At 56.2% G+C, this 12,431-nt stretch overlaps 1 protein-coding gene across 3 annotated transcripts in view; it reads right to left on the bottom strand.

Moving 5' to 3' along the window:
* Nucleotides 1-11,840, bottom strand: part of CSNK1G2 (casein kinase 1 gamma 2) — a 48,483-nt gene extending 36,643 nt beyond the window's left edge. Inside the window, exon 1 of one of the 3 annotated variants that reach the window (XM_068420876.1) lies at nucleotides 11,712-11,840. The gene's annotated coding sequence lies outside the window, so the exon portion shown is untranslated. Of the gene's footprint in view, nucleotides 1-11,665; nucleotides 11,688-11,711 lie in introns of those variants that run through there. The other 2 variants (XM_068420878.1, XM_068420877.1) reach the window with 2 other exon arrangements.
* Nucleotides 11,841-12,431: the final 591 nt, after the last annotated feature.

Below are 12,431 nucleotides of genomic sequence, written 5' to 3'. Positions count from 1 at the left end.
CAGGAGGCGGGTGGAGCGGATGCCCACAGGCAGAGCTCAGCCAGTGCCACCTAAGAGCCATCGACCTTCTGTCAGGAGATACAGAGGGACAACCACGAGCCTTTTATCTCCTGCTTCCTCCCCAGCTGCGGTGGGGGAAAGGAAGGGCTCCCAGCGCTGAGGACTGGGGAGGGAAGGTGAGCTGTGCTGTACCGCCCAGGAAACCCAGCGCAGAGCCAGGGTGGTGATGGGAGCACTCGCAGGGGATCTGGAAACTCAGCAGGGCAGCCTAAGCTGGGAGAAGATGCTGGCCATCAGCCAGGCAGCTCGGGGCAGCCCCGCTGTCCCCATGGGGGACAGGGCTGGGAACTCTGTGCTGCAAAGCAACCAGCTCTTGTCAGGAGAGCGCAAAACCCGTCTGGGTGGCTTTGAAATACCAGACAGCTTTTCCCAATCACCTTCATCAACACTTCTCACGGGCAATTGCTGTAATACAGATTCGCCCAGTACCTCAAACAACGGGGCTTCTTCCCAGTCCTGCTTCAGGACCCGGGCAGGGGAGGAAGCAGCAGAGATGAAAGCCACGCAGGACTGGAGGAACAAAAACCACAGCCTGTTTCATCTCCTGCCTCCAAAGATGTGGGAGATTCACTCATCCCGCAGGGAACGGGAGCAAGTGGAGCACTCTGGGGCCTTTAGCTAAAGGGGTTTCCAGAAGGGGTTAGGAACGAGCCACTCACACGCCAGCCACAGTCACAGCGGGGAAACAGACCCATCAGGGCTCCAACTCAGCAGATTCGAAGTGTACACCCAGCCCGGCTGCCAAAGGCTCGTGTGCCGCAACGGCGAGCTGCGTGTGACAGCAGGGATCCCCCGCTCCTCAGCCCATCTGGGGACTGTCACTCTGCAGAGATCCGCTTGGCCTCCTGTCATGTATCGCTACCAAACCCTTTTCTGTCAGCAGGAGCGGGGTTGGCATAAGCACTTTTAATAGTAGGATTTATTTTTCTCCCTCCCTTCCTTAACCCATTTCCTCTTGACAGAACCAGGTTAGGAAGTAGCTGCACCAGATCTGGGGTAGCCTTTTGCAAGACAAGGCAAGGGAAAAAGGGGTGCCTGGGTCCTCAATCCCCAAACTACAGCTAATTGCATCTTCCCCAACTCCCCTAGGGTCGGAAGGAAGAGGGGAGCACCCCCAGCTCTGCTCTGGCCCAGCCCAGGCCCTTTGCCCTGGAGAGCCCCGGAGCAGGGTGTCGTTCCCACCGGTGACAAGGCCTGTTTCCATTGCTGGGCTGCAGAGCTGCAGCTCTGCCAAGCCGAGCTGTCCCACGTTCAAGCAAACAACATTTTCCCCTCTGCTTTCTGCCCCAGGCTGCTCAAAGCCCCACGTTTCCTCTCAAATGACTGTCAAACCTTAAGAATTGAGGGGAGAAAGAGGGCGGAAGGGAAGGAAAAGCTTCCAGGGGGGTTCACAGGGAAACATCTCCCCAAAGAGCTGTCAAACTCCTTGTGCCAACATGCCAGAATCACTTGCCTACTGCAAAGTCACACGGGAGCTGGCTCCCTGCTGCCCTGGCTTACGTACGCTGCTCCCAGCTCTCCACCCCAACAGGGACAGTCACCCAACAGGGACAGTGTCCCAGGACCACATGCAGGACCCCCAGACCGTGGGGAGGAAAGAGTAGCACCGAGCAATTAATCCTCCCTGCAGAGTAAGTGGGGCGGAGGGATGCTCTGTGGCATGACACTATCCACCAGCTCACACGCGAGCGTCAGCAGCATCTTCAGAGCAGCAACGAGGGATCCATGAGGCATTTATCCATGAGGCATTTATCCATGAGGCATTTATCTTCCCACCCCCTCCATTACAAGACCAAGCAGCTCAATCCATTACACATTTCTTGCAAGCTCTCAGAGGTACAGAAGTGACCCGCTTATTTTACAGATGGGGAAGTGAAGCAGCACAAAACTAACACATCCGTGATCTCAGAGAAGAAAAGAGGGGTAGAGAAGGGTGATTCTCAACTAACTGGGACAAATTCCTAAGACCCAGACACATACCCCAGCCTGCTGGCTCGCAGGGAGGGATAAGATTCAGAACAGAAGGGTCAGAGACCTACATCCCATTCCTGGTCACACCACAAATTGTTCAGGATCTTTTTGCTCCTCCATCGCTCACGTAGAGAATCAGACTCACAACCCTTTATTAAGCACCGTGACAGCTTTGTGGATTAAGGACTCAGTCTCATTTGCCACCAACCTCCAGATCCGAAAGGCATGTTCCAAAGGTAGTTTCTCACCTTCCCTCGCTCCCCACCTCTGTGTATTTTCCGTAGGATCAGACGAGTGGCTACAGCCAAAAAGGTGGCTACAGAGGACGGGGAAAGGCAACTTTTCAAGGGGTTCATCCAAGACACTACTCTCTCTCCAGCAGGTAGATCTAGCGTGACCTTGCTGGTCCCTCCCTGTACCTCACCTGCTCAAGACCTGCTTCTCTGGGCCCTGCACAAAAGGCTTAATTTATAAAGCCAGAGGGATCACCCACATGAAGGAACACGCAGGATACACCTCCCCAGCAGGACCCATTTCATCTTGCTGCTATTAATACCTAGAACATTATTTGCACGAACAAACTGTCCCTTCTCCCTCATTTCTGGGCTCTCACTTCTCTGATTCGTCCCAAGAACTCCAGCCAACACACGTTTACCCTTCTCTAGCACACACTTCCATCTAAAACCCAAACATTTTCTTTTTTTTTTTTTTGAGTTAGTTACTCATATTTCTAGTTCCTGTCACCTCTTCCAGTCCCTGCAGACAGGACATGGGTCCCCTGGCTCCCTCATTCATTATGCAGCCAATTTGTGGGCCTAAACCCATCAACACTCATTATGGAAACGGACCAAGACTTCCCACAGCTGCACAGTGCTGCTGGGTGCCCACCCGCAGCCAGCCCCGTGGGTGAGTGCTCAGAGGGGGGCTGCCAGCCACACTGGAACATGAGCCCCTCTATGGCCTTTCAAACTGGGAATCCAGCCCCAGAGGGGCTCTGGGCTGTGGTGCCGACACTGCCAGAGCCCTGGGGTTCAACAGACACAGCTCAGTCATCACCACTGAGTTATCACCACCATCACAGGTGGTACCAGGTGCCTGTAGAATATGCAAACAGGGGGTAAAATCAGTTTGCCATCTTCCTATATAGCCCCTGATCCCCTCCCAACTCCAGCCCCGTGCCACCCTCTGAGCTGGATGGGGTTCTGACCAAAGCCTTTGCTTCCCCAGCGCCAAACCCATCGCTGTGCTCTGGCTGGACTTGGCTCTCCTTCGCACAGCTCCAGGCTGGGATCGAGGGCTGCCTGAGAGCCCTTTGCTACACCAGGAGGAGGAAGTTCTCAACCTTCCAGAGCTGGGCTGAACTCTGCACACAGGAGCCCGGGCAAAGCCTTCCCCTTGGGCTGGCTCACAAAGAGCCGCGTGCCTTTGATTTTGCTTCAAGAGAAAACATGTTCGTTCTGTATCTACGCAAAACTCAGCTAAAATAGTCCAGGATGGCCAAAAGCATCCAATCAAGAGCACGGAGCACGAGAAGCCAGGGCAGAGGGTTACCACGTAGCTAAAGAAGCCCAGACTTCACATCCAGAATTACCAACCTACCCTGTCCACAGAGAGGGGCTGCCTGACCTGCCTCAGGCCCCCTATGGAGCTGTGAGCAGAGGACCAGGCTCCTCTCCATCGCCTGCAGAGACGTCAGCATAACCTGACCTGAATTTTGACGTACACCACCAGCAGCCCAGCACACAGCTCCGCACAGCCGCTCTCTGCCCAGAAACACGGGACAAGCTTGTCCCATGTTGACCAGCAGCAGCAAACGCCCTTCCAGGCTCACCGGAGCCCGTGCGACGGTGTTTGTGGCAGAGTGCGAGAAGGATCACGCAGAAACGTGAGAGAGGACGGGAGAAGCCACAAGCACCTCACAGAGCAGGTCCAGGGAATGGGAAATCCTGCCATTAGCAGGATCCGCTGCAGAGGATTTCACAGCTAATGAACTCTCACCACTAAAGACCACAGAGAAAGCAAAAGCAGCAGAGCATTTCTTTTCCGATAAGCCGCTTTTATCGGGAAGTTTACGCACGCTTCAGCCCAGCTGCCCACACCAGCCCCAGCTGGGAAGCAGCTCCAAACCTGTGCCTTTAAATCCCCCTTGGCAGCGGGAGCGCAGGACTGGGGCTGTGCGAGCAGACACACCCTGCGCCGTCGCCTGCTCCAGCACACAAACATTTCCTCCCAGCCGCTCCTGCGCGGCGGCTCGGCCAGAGCAGCCTCAGTACCTGCCAGAGCCACGCCAGAAGGACAACACAGGCTGTTTCACACAGACCTGTACATACACAGACTTAAACTCGTTTCCTGAAATCCCCCCTGCTTCCCCCCAAGCAGTGGATGTTCTTCCCTCCAACTTCTTCCATAAGGCAAATATTTAGAGTCTAACAGGCATTCCTCATGGCAGGCACAAGTTAAATATTGGCCCTAAAACAACAGCAAGTGCCTTGAAATGATTTGGGCTGGAGAAGCACCGCTCTGGACTTTGATTTCTGGCTCTGAACAAAAATAGGAGCAAAGCACCGAGTGTTATACACTCCTCCTGGGAGAAGTCAGATTTCAGGCTCTCCATGTCCCCTGCCATGACCACAACCAGCAGTGGAAATTGTCCCCTGCTCCTGCATTATCACACCTGGGGTGTCTGCTGTCACAGAGCCAAGCCAGCTGCAGTGCATCCTCTGCGCCGTGCACAGGATTATTTTGCGTCTCATTTCCAGATCTGCGCTTACATATACTCAGAGAGATATTAGGAAAGACCTGCTGGGAACCGTGGGTGCCATGCAGACTGCTGTGAGGGCATCTGTACATGTTGTCCTCCCCTCTCTGGTTGCACCACCTCCATCCTCAAAGGCGCCCACCTTTCCATCCAGCAAACTGCCTGGCAAACCGATCTCTCCGGTGTAGAAGATGCTCTAGGCTGTTCCTGCTATGCAGGCAGCTCAGCTCCCCGACGGACGTGCTAGCTCTTGCAAGAAAATATCTCAGCAAGGTAGGAGCCTAAGGAATCAGAGAGATGTCAGCACAATGAACGGGAGGGGGAAGGGTGAGGAGAAAAAAAAACACACGCAGTGAGGTCAGTACACCTGAAGCGTAGCTGCATCCGGACGCTGTGGGCATTTTTCCACACAGAACAGGGGAGCAAAGCTCCTGTCGTGACTCTGCAGGCAGAGCTGGCCTCACCTCACCCCAACGCAGCCCTGCGATGCCCCGTCGCAGCCGAGCCAAGCCCCTCGGCTGCTCCATCCCCACGCTGCTCCCAGCCCTCCCGCTGAAGGCAGGCCTGCGTCTGCGCCTCACGGCCGAGGCAACGGAGCCCCTGACAAAAACCACCTGACACCAGAGTTTGCTCCAACGCACGGGGGTCTGCCCACTGTTTCGCCATGGCAAAATGCCACAACAGATTTACCCAGAGAGCTTTAGCTAGAGAAAGGTTCCAGCAGCACAGCACAGGTGTGCCTGCACAGCACGCTGCACAATAACTTACATTCAGAGCGTTTATTCCATATCCAGCTAAATTCAGTGTGGTTTGTGTCCCTTTCACTCTCCTGAACTTGGTGCCTGTGGACGTGGTAAGCGTGAGGAGCGCCTTCCTCGGCTCTCCTGCTCCAAGCGCCAGGTCTGGGAGGGAGAAGAGAGGCCTGAGCAGCAGAGAGCTGCTCCCTGGCAACATCCCCGAGATGGAGAGCCGTGACGGTCCGCTGCGCTGGAATTCCTCTCTCTACTCCCTTCCCTGCACTGAAACACCTACTGCTTCAGGCTGGAGAATCTGCTGGGGACTCTGACAATCTCTTCTCAGGATCCCCCGATCGAGCAGACACTCCTATGAAAACAGCATGGGTTTAAAAATCACCTGCAAGTTACCCTGGGGGAAACGTTAAAAGCTCCATCCCTCCAAGCACTTCCTATTCCTTCCCCAGCTGCTGCAGCACGCTGGGCTCCAGCAAGCGAGTTTGTGCAGGAATTCCCAAGACTCAAGGTGGAGACTAGTCTGTACCTGTCAGCACCCACACCACCGGTGCCTCGTCCCCACGGCATGCTGACCCCACACCCACCAGAGGCCATTGCTGCTCCTCAGCTGCGAGCAGCCCCTTCCGACACACGGACTATACCCACTCTTCCAGCGCTTGTTCTAAGTCGTGTCCTTAATATTCTTTGTCCTTTGCAAGGCAAAAGCTAGACTTCAACTCAAACCTGCATCGCCTTCGGGATACGAGGAATCAGCATAGCTGGGGGTGGGGGGATTCCAGGAGAGCCTTAGCCTGCCGCTCGCCCACACGTATGGCACAGAAGGTGCTGGAAAGCACCATCCTCTCCCTGCATCAAACCGGAGAAACCAGGCAGAGTGTATAAACTTCATCACTGCCAACAGTCCATGCTAAAAAAAAAAGGAAAAGAAAAAAGAGTTTCTTGCTTTGTTGGTTATACCTCAGCGCTATCTCAAAAAGCGGCACGATTTTCTACCTGAAAACACTGAGCAATGACAAGAGTTTGTAAGAATGGAGCTTCTGAGTAGTACAAACCTCTTACACCTCCGTTCTGGTTTTAAATCAGTTTACCACTGACGTTGCAGAGCCCGTCAGCCAGCCCCTCGCACCCAGGCAAGAGCCACTCGTAGCAAGACTTTCCAGCCCCAGCTTGGGAAGGGGAATGAATCCCCAGAGCCGTGGCCGCGCTCCCAGGGGACCCACAAACCCCTCCCAGCCCAGCTCCTCCTGCGCAGGTCTGCTGAGCGGCAGCCTGACGGGGCTGCAAAGCTCTTCCAAAGGAAAGCTTCACAAAATCCAAGTTCAAGACCAACCTTAACCCCTGTTTATTAACTTAAGAACATCCCTCTCAGGCTGACAAAGCCTGCGCATCACCTGCCAACTGCCTCATTCACCATTTGGAAAGCAAAAGCCAGGCCTCCCTCATTAAAAACCATTACATAACGTTAAATAACGAAGGGCTACAGGACACTCTTTGGTTGGTGGACATGTAAAATTGAATGATTAAAAAAAAAAATGCTTCTTTCCTCCAGACTCTCAGCGTCTCAAACACCCTGGGAGCCCAACGAGCACCTTATTTCCAAGACTTGGCTGCAACAGCGTCTCGGCTCATCCCAACGACTGCTCTCACCTTCAGCTCGTTGCCCCCGCTGCCCCACGGACACTAAACACAAGCAGCACTTCCCAGCTCCGCCTCAAAGCACCATCCCTACCAGCGAGGAGGGGCTGTATTCTCCTGCCTAACTTCTGATGCTGGAGAGGAAGCTGAGATCTCAGCCTGCGGCGCGGGGAACCCTTCCCAGGCCCAAGGCTCAGCTCCTCCGGATGTCCCAGGAGAGGACTCCAGGCTTCCCTCACGTCACCATCTCAGTACAAATCTTTTTAGCAGACGAGCTCATGAGAGCACTTGGTTTCACTGTCAAAGGTGAAGTAGCCTCAAGACATCAAGATCTTCATTTCCTGCAAGTGAGAATGTTTATGCTGCAATATTTTAAGCGACGTGGGTCTGACTGCAGTGGAGAAGGCAGATGTCAGCAGGGTATTGCTTGGAAAATCCGACTGTCATCAACCTTCCAGCAGAGGAATACAGACTTCATGGGAACTGGGAAATCTTCCTGGACACATGGTAAACTTCTGTCATCTTTTCTGGACCCAAGAAGTCAATTTAAAGTTTTTCAAGAACTAACTGCACTCCTCTACTCCAGGAGCAAACTCTCCTTACTGTGAGTTGTGAAAGAAACCATGAACATCTCGCTCCATGCAGCATTTTAAAACGCCCTGCCAAGTCTTACCTACAAGTTTCAGCTTACCTGAAGAACCATTTCCTAAATCGCCCCGCGTGGGATCACCTCAGCGCTTATCGAGCGCGCCGATCTGCTGCAGCGTTACCAGCGCAGCAAGCGGAAGGCAGACAGACTTCTTGTGGTTTTCCACGCGCTGCACCCAGCGCCCACGGTACCGCCTCTCCCTCCCGATCACAGCAGGGCTGGTGGAACCCGCCAGCGGTGGGGATCACAGCTCTGAAAACCTCACGTCGAGACAAACCTTGGAAGAGCAGACTCGTGTTTCACGCCGCTGCCAGACAGCCACCCGGCAGCTGATAGTGTAGTAATGACAGGGCAGGAGGGATCCTGGAACATCCCAGCTAGATGCATGCTCTCCAGTAAGCTTTTTTTTTTTTAAGTCAGTTATTAGGAATAATACATCAACGTAACATGCAATGGGGTGGCTGTGCAACAGGAAGGGCTGCAGTCTATGCAGTAATTTAGGATTCCCCAGGAGATGGAGGGCAGCTAGCGCGAATCTGGGAGTGGGACGGAGAGCCCAAACACTCTGCATGCAGCTGCCCCAGCAGAAAGTCACCTTTACACTTTCCTCACAACTGAGTCCTGCTTCTTCTCTGCAGCGACAGACCTACCGGAGACACGGACTGCCAGCAGGAAGTATAAACATCCATTCTAATAAAAACCCAAAACTATTTATAAGCGCACAGCTTTTCTAACGGGAAGATAACTTGTTCTGTGGCAGAATCCCCGAGTTGCTGAGAGCCCTGCTGCCCCTCCTTCCCCCTCCCGGCTCACAGGGTGCAGCAGGACTGAAGCAGTCTCCAAGCCGTGCCACGTCTGGGCCTCAGGAAGAAGGCTCCGTTTCACAGCTTCTCACTGCGCCCAGGACAAGCCAAGTCTGCCCAGTCAAAGCCCAATTACAGGGCTGTGGGCAGAGCTGTTCCCACAAGCTCCAAGCAAAAAGCCGTTGTGAGCGCACGAAGGAAGCTCCTGCGTTGGCACCCGAGTCTCTCCTCTCTCAGCAGCACTATGAGGGAAGAGGGTTTGGCTCCGGACGCAGCTGGAAGTCAGAGGAGTAGCACAAGGCAAACCAGGCTACTGCACGCTGGAGCCAAACGCCGCGTTAACCAGCCCTGCCAAGCGAAAGGAGAGAGTTCCTTCCCCAGGCCTGAGGCTTGCACCTCTCCTGTGCACCCCCAGGAAGGCTCGCCGCTCACCCGAGGCTTCCTCACCATCTCAGATCAACCTTTAGTGCCTGTAGTGCTGCAGTTCCCCTATCTGAAAAGCAGGGATAAACAGCTTCCTACCCAGGCTGGCTCACACGAGGGACTGGTCCTTTGGGCAGCCTGTAATGCCCGCAGAGCGGAGGCTAGGCACATACCTGGGTGGACCAGCCAAAGCACAGGGCTGCTGTTCTAGCACAGCTCATCAGAGCTCCTCTTAGCTAGGAAAACCATGGGGAGGGGGGGAGAGAAGGCTACAGAGCACAGTCAGGCCCGAGTCCAGTAAACATGTTTATTGGCATTTGCTCTCGGACATCGTCTCTTCCAGCCCAGTGGGGCTGGAGGGGGGGGTGGGGGGGGGAAATACTGATTGTCCGTGAGCACAACCCTCATGCCATCCCCATTGATCCGCTGAGTCACTCCCGTATGAACAGTTTTGACAACGCTCGGGCTGCACAGGAGCTCGGGGCCGGAATACAAAACAAGAGGCGATGCGAAGCCTCTCCACGTACTGACACCAGCGGAGAGAAGCACTCGCAGGGCAGAATCCAGCAACCTGCTGAACTGCAAGTGCCAACTTCCTCCTCTCCACTCGCTCTTCTGAAGAGTGCTGCAACAAGAAAACCAAACAGAAACCACGCTGCAAGGGCAGGAACACAGAGCTCCATTCAGCGCGCCCAAAGAAACTGCCCAGAAAAAACACAGGCTCCCCTGCAAACCACCACCGACTGCACCCCAGTCGCCTGGATGCAAGCGCAAACCAGAGCAGCAGCTGGTTTTCGCAGAGAAAACTACAGAACTGATTTATAAAGCCTTACAAATTCGTAAGCTAACGAGGAGGAGATCAAATCCCAAGGCAGACTGACATGGGAGGGCAGGCATCTCTACAAGCTAATAGACAATCCCTGCCCCGGGGGGAACTGGAGGCTCCCCAAGAGACATCCCCCAGGGGGAACTGGGGGCTCCCCAAGAGACATCCCCCAGGGGGAACTGGGGGCTCCCCAAGCGCACATACCACCACAGACCTGACAAACTGCCACCAGCCAGGCAGCAGGCTTGGCTCAGACCATCCTTGTCTGCATCACAAGACTACAACCCACCAGAGGCCCAAAAGGCAGCGATAAAAATCACCACCGAACAACGTTCCTATCTGCAACGCACCGAATTAAAACAAAACCAACACATCTTTGGCAAGTTCCTCACAGCAGCCGAGCCTACCCTGCCACAGAGAAGGCCTCTCCACAGGATCCCCATGGAGGCCTCCTGCCCTAATTTACAGCAATTCTTTCTCAGACGCACTGGCAAACACCAAACGTTTTCTCCAATCTGTTATGTAAAGGCCCAATTTTTAAACCTCTGCGCTGGCGGTGGGGAGATGGGGGGCACGCTGCGTGTGGCAGGCTGACAGGACAGTCCAGCTGGCAGAAGAACTTACACGCTCCTCAAAATTAATTTCCAGAGCTCCAACCACTTGTTGTACAAAAGGAAAACAAAGGGGTTAGTTAACAAGGCGACTTCCAAACGCACTGGTGCAAACCACTCACACGCCTGCAGTCGTTTTACGCACCGTTTGATCCAGGTCCCCATTACCTCTAGGTTGTTTAGAACGGACTAATTTCACAGCAGCTTGAAAGAGGTTTAACAAACTTTGGGTTTTAACTTTAGAAATACACTTAACACGGCAGCTCCCCGTGTTGCCCAGGCCACAAGCCATCCCTCAAAAGAAAAGATACCTTTCTGAACATCCCCACAACTTCATGTTATTTGCCTTCCCTAGGTCCAAGAGCCTCACCCGGTTCCCCTGTGCCAGCCACCAAACAGGAGCCACAGGGCTCTGGTGGCCCAGATCCGCAGGAGAGCTGCTTCTCATCTGCAAAGCTCTCCTCCTGGCTGCCTTAGGAACAGTTAAAGTCAGCTCCTGTCTGGTGGGGGCAGAAGGGGGAGGGTATTTTTCTTGTTTCTCACATTCATCTTCACCCGCTTTGCTAAAGAAAGAAAAAAAAAAAAAAAGCTATTTTAAATACCAGATTCAGCACAGTCCCTTTTCCCAAATAAACACTTCCCAAGCCCTCTGGAGAGAGGAAAGCCACATACAAAGGAGCCAACATCCTGCGAGGCTCCGGCTCCACCGGGCAGGCCAGGGCAGGGTGCAGGCGAGGGGGACACAAGCAGGGGAGGCCCGACCCCATCCCGGCCACCGACCCGGCCTCAAAGGGGCCTTGGGGGGGTCGCGGTCTCGGGTGGACCCGGGCCCCTTTTCGCAGGGCCACAAAACAGGCATCGCCGGGAGGAAACGGAGCGAGGCGGCCCTGGGCCCTCGGTCCCCGGCCCGACCCCACCTGAGCCCTACAGCCCCTTCAGAGCCCCGGGCCCAGGCTGACCGCCCCCCCCCGGGTCCCACCAGACCCCTCCTCAGCCCCCTCAGGCCAAGCCCGGGCCTCCCCCCAGCACCTACCTTGCCCCGTGGACCCCCACGGCCCCTTCTGCCCTCCGGGCCCTGCCCAGCCCCCACAGCGCCCCGGGCCGGGTCCCCCCCGCCCCCGCCCGAGGCGCCGCCCGGCCCGGCCCCCCCCGCTCCCCGGCACTACCCGGTCCCGACCGGAGCGAAGCGCAGCAACAGGGCGGCCCGGCGCGGCGCCGGTTACCTCCGCGGGCCCTCAGCGGCGGGCGGCGCGGCCGCTGCCCCGCGGCCGCCTGCCCATGGCGGCGCCCCCGGCCCGGCTCTGCTCACGCCGCCTCTCGCCTCCCCTCACCACTCCGCGGGCAGCGGCCAGCCACCGACAACGCTACGCCGCCGGCGTAAGCTCCGCGCGCACCCATGCGCCCCCCACCACGCCGCCGGCGTAAGCGCCCTTCCTGAATACCAACTCCGTAAGCGGAGAGGCCCGGCGGAGCTCGGCGCAAGCGCAGCCGACGGGAGGGTGGTGGCGCAACGGCGTTGGCGTAAAGCGCGTTCGAGAATAGGAGGCTTGAGGCGAGCGACGAGAGAGGGGCTTTGCGGCCGCGCCGGGCGCTTTACGGCAGCGCCGCGCTTGGCGGCTACCGGCGGCGCCTCCCTTTAACTCCCTGGTGCCCGGCGGGCGGGAGTGCGGCCTGGCCCGGCGTGTGGGGCCCGGTACGGGGCCAGCTCCGCTGTGGGGACAGGCCCCGGGCTGCGAACAGCCCCCCCTGTGCGGCGTAGGCCGCGGTATAAGGTCCAGCTCCCCCATAGGGGCCAGGCCCCGCTATAGGGGTACAGCCCTGCTATTGGGGACGGGTGCTGCTGCAGGATGTGGCCCCCGGTATAGGGGAGAGCACCACCATAGCCACCAGGATCCCGTATCGGCACTGTCCTCAGGGTGGGGTACAGCCCCATTGCAGGGAAG

This window comes from Nyctibius grandis, chromosome 31, assembly GCF_013368605.1.
Source record: "Nyctibius grandis isolate bNycGra1 chromosome 31, bNycGra1.pri, whole genome shotgun sequence".
Taxonomy (NCBI): domain Eukaryota; kingdom Metazoa; phylum Chordata; class Aves; order Nyctibiiformes; family Nyctibiidae; genus Nyctibius; species Nyctibius grandis.
Note: the sequence above shows the minus strand (reverse complement) of the source record. Positions and strands in the feature narration are given on the sequence as shown.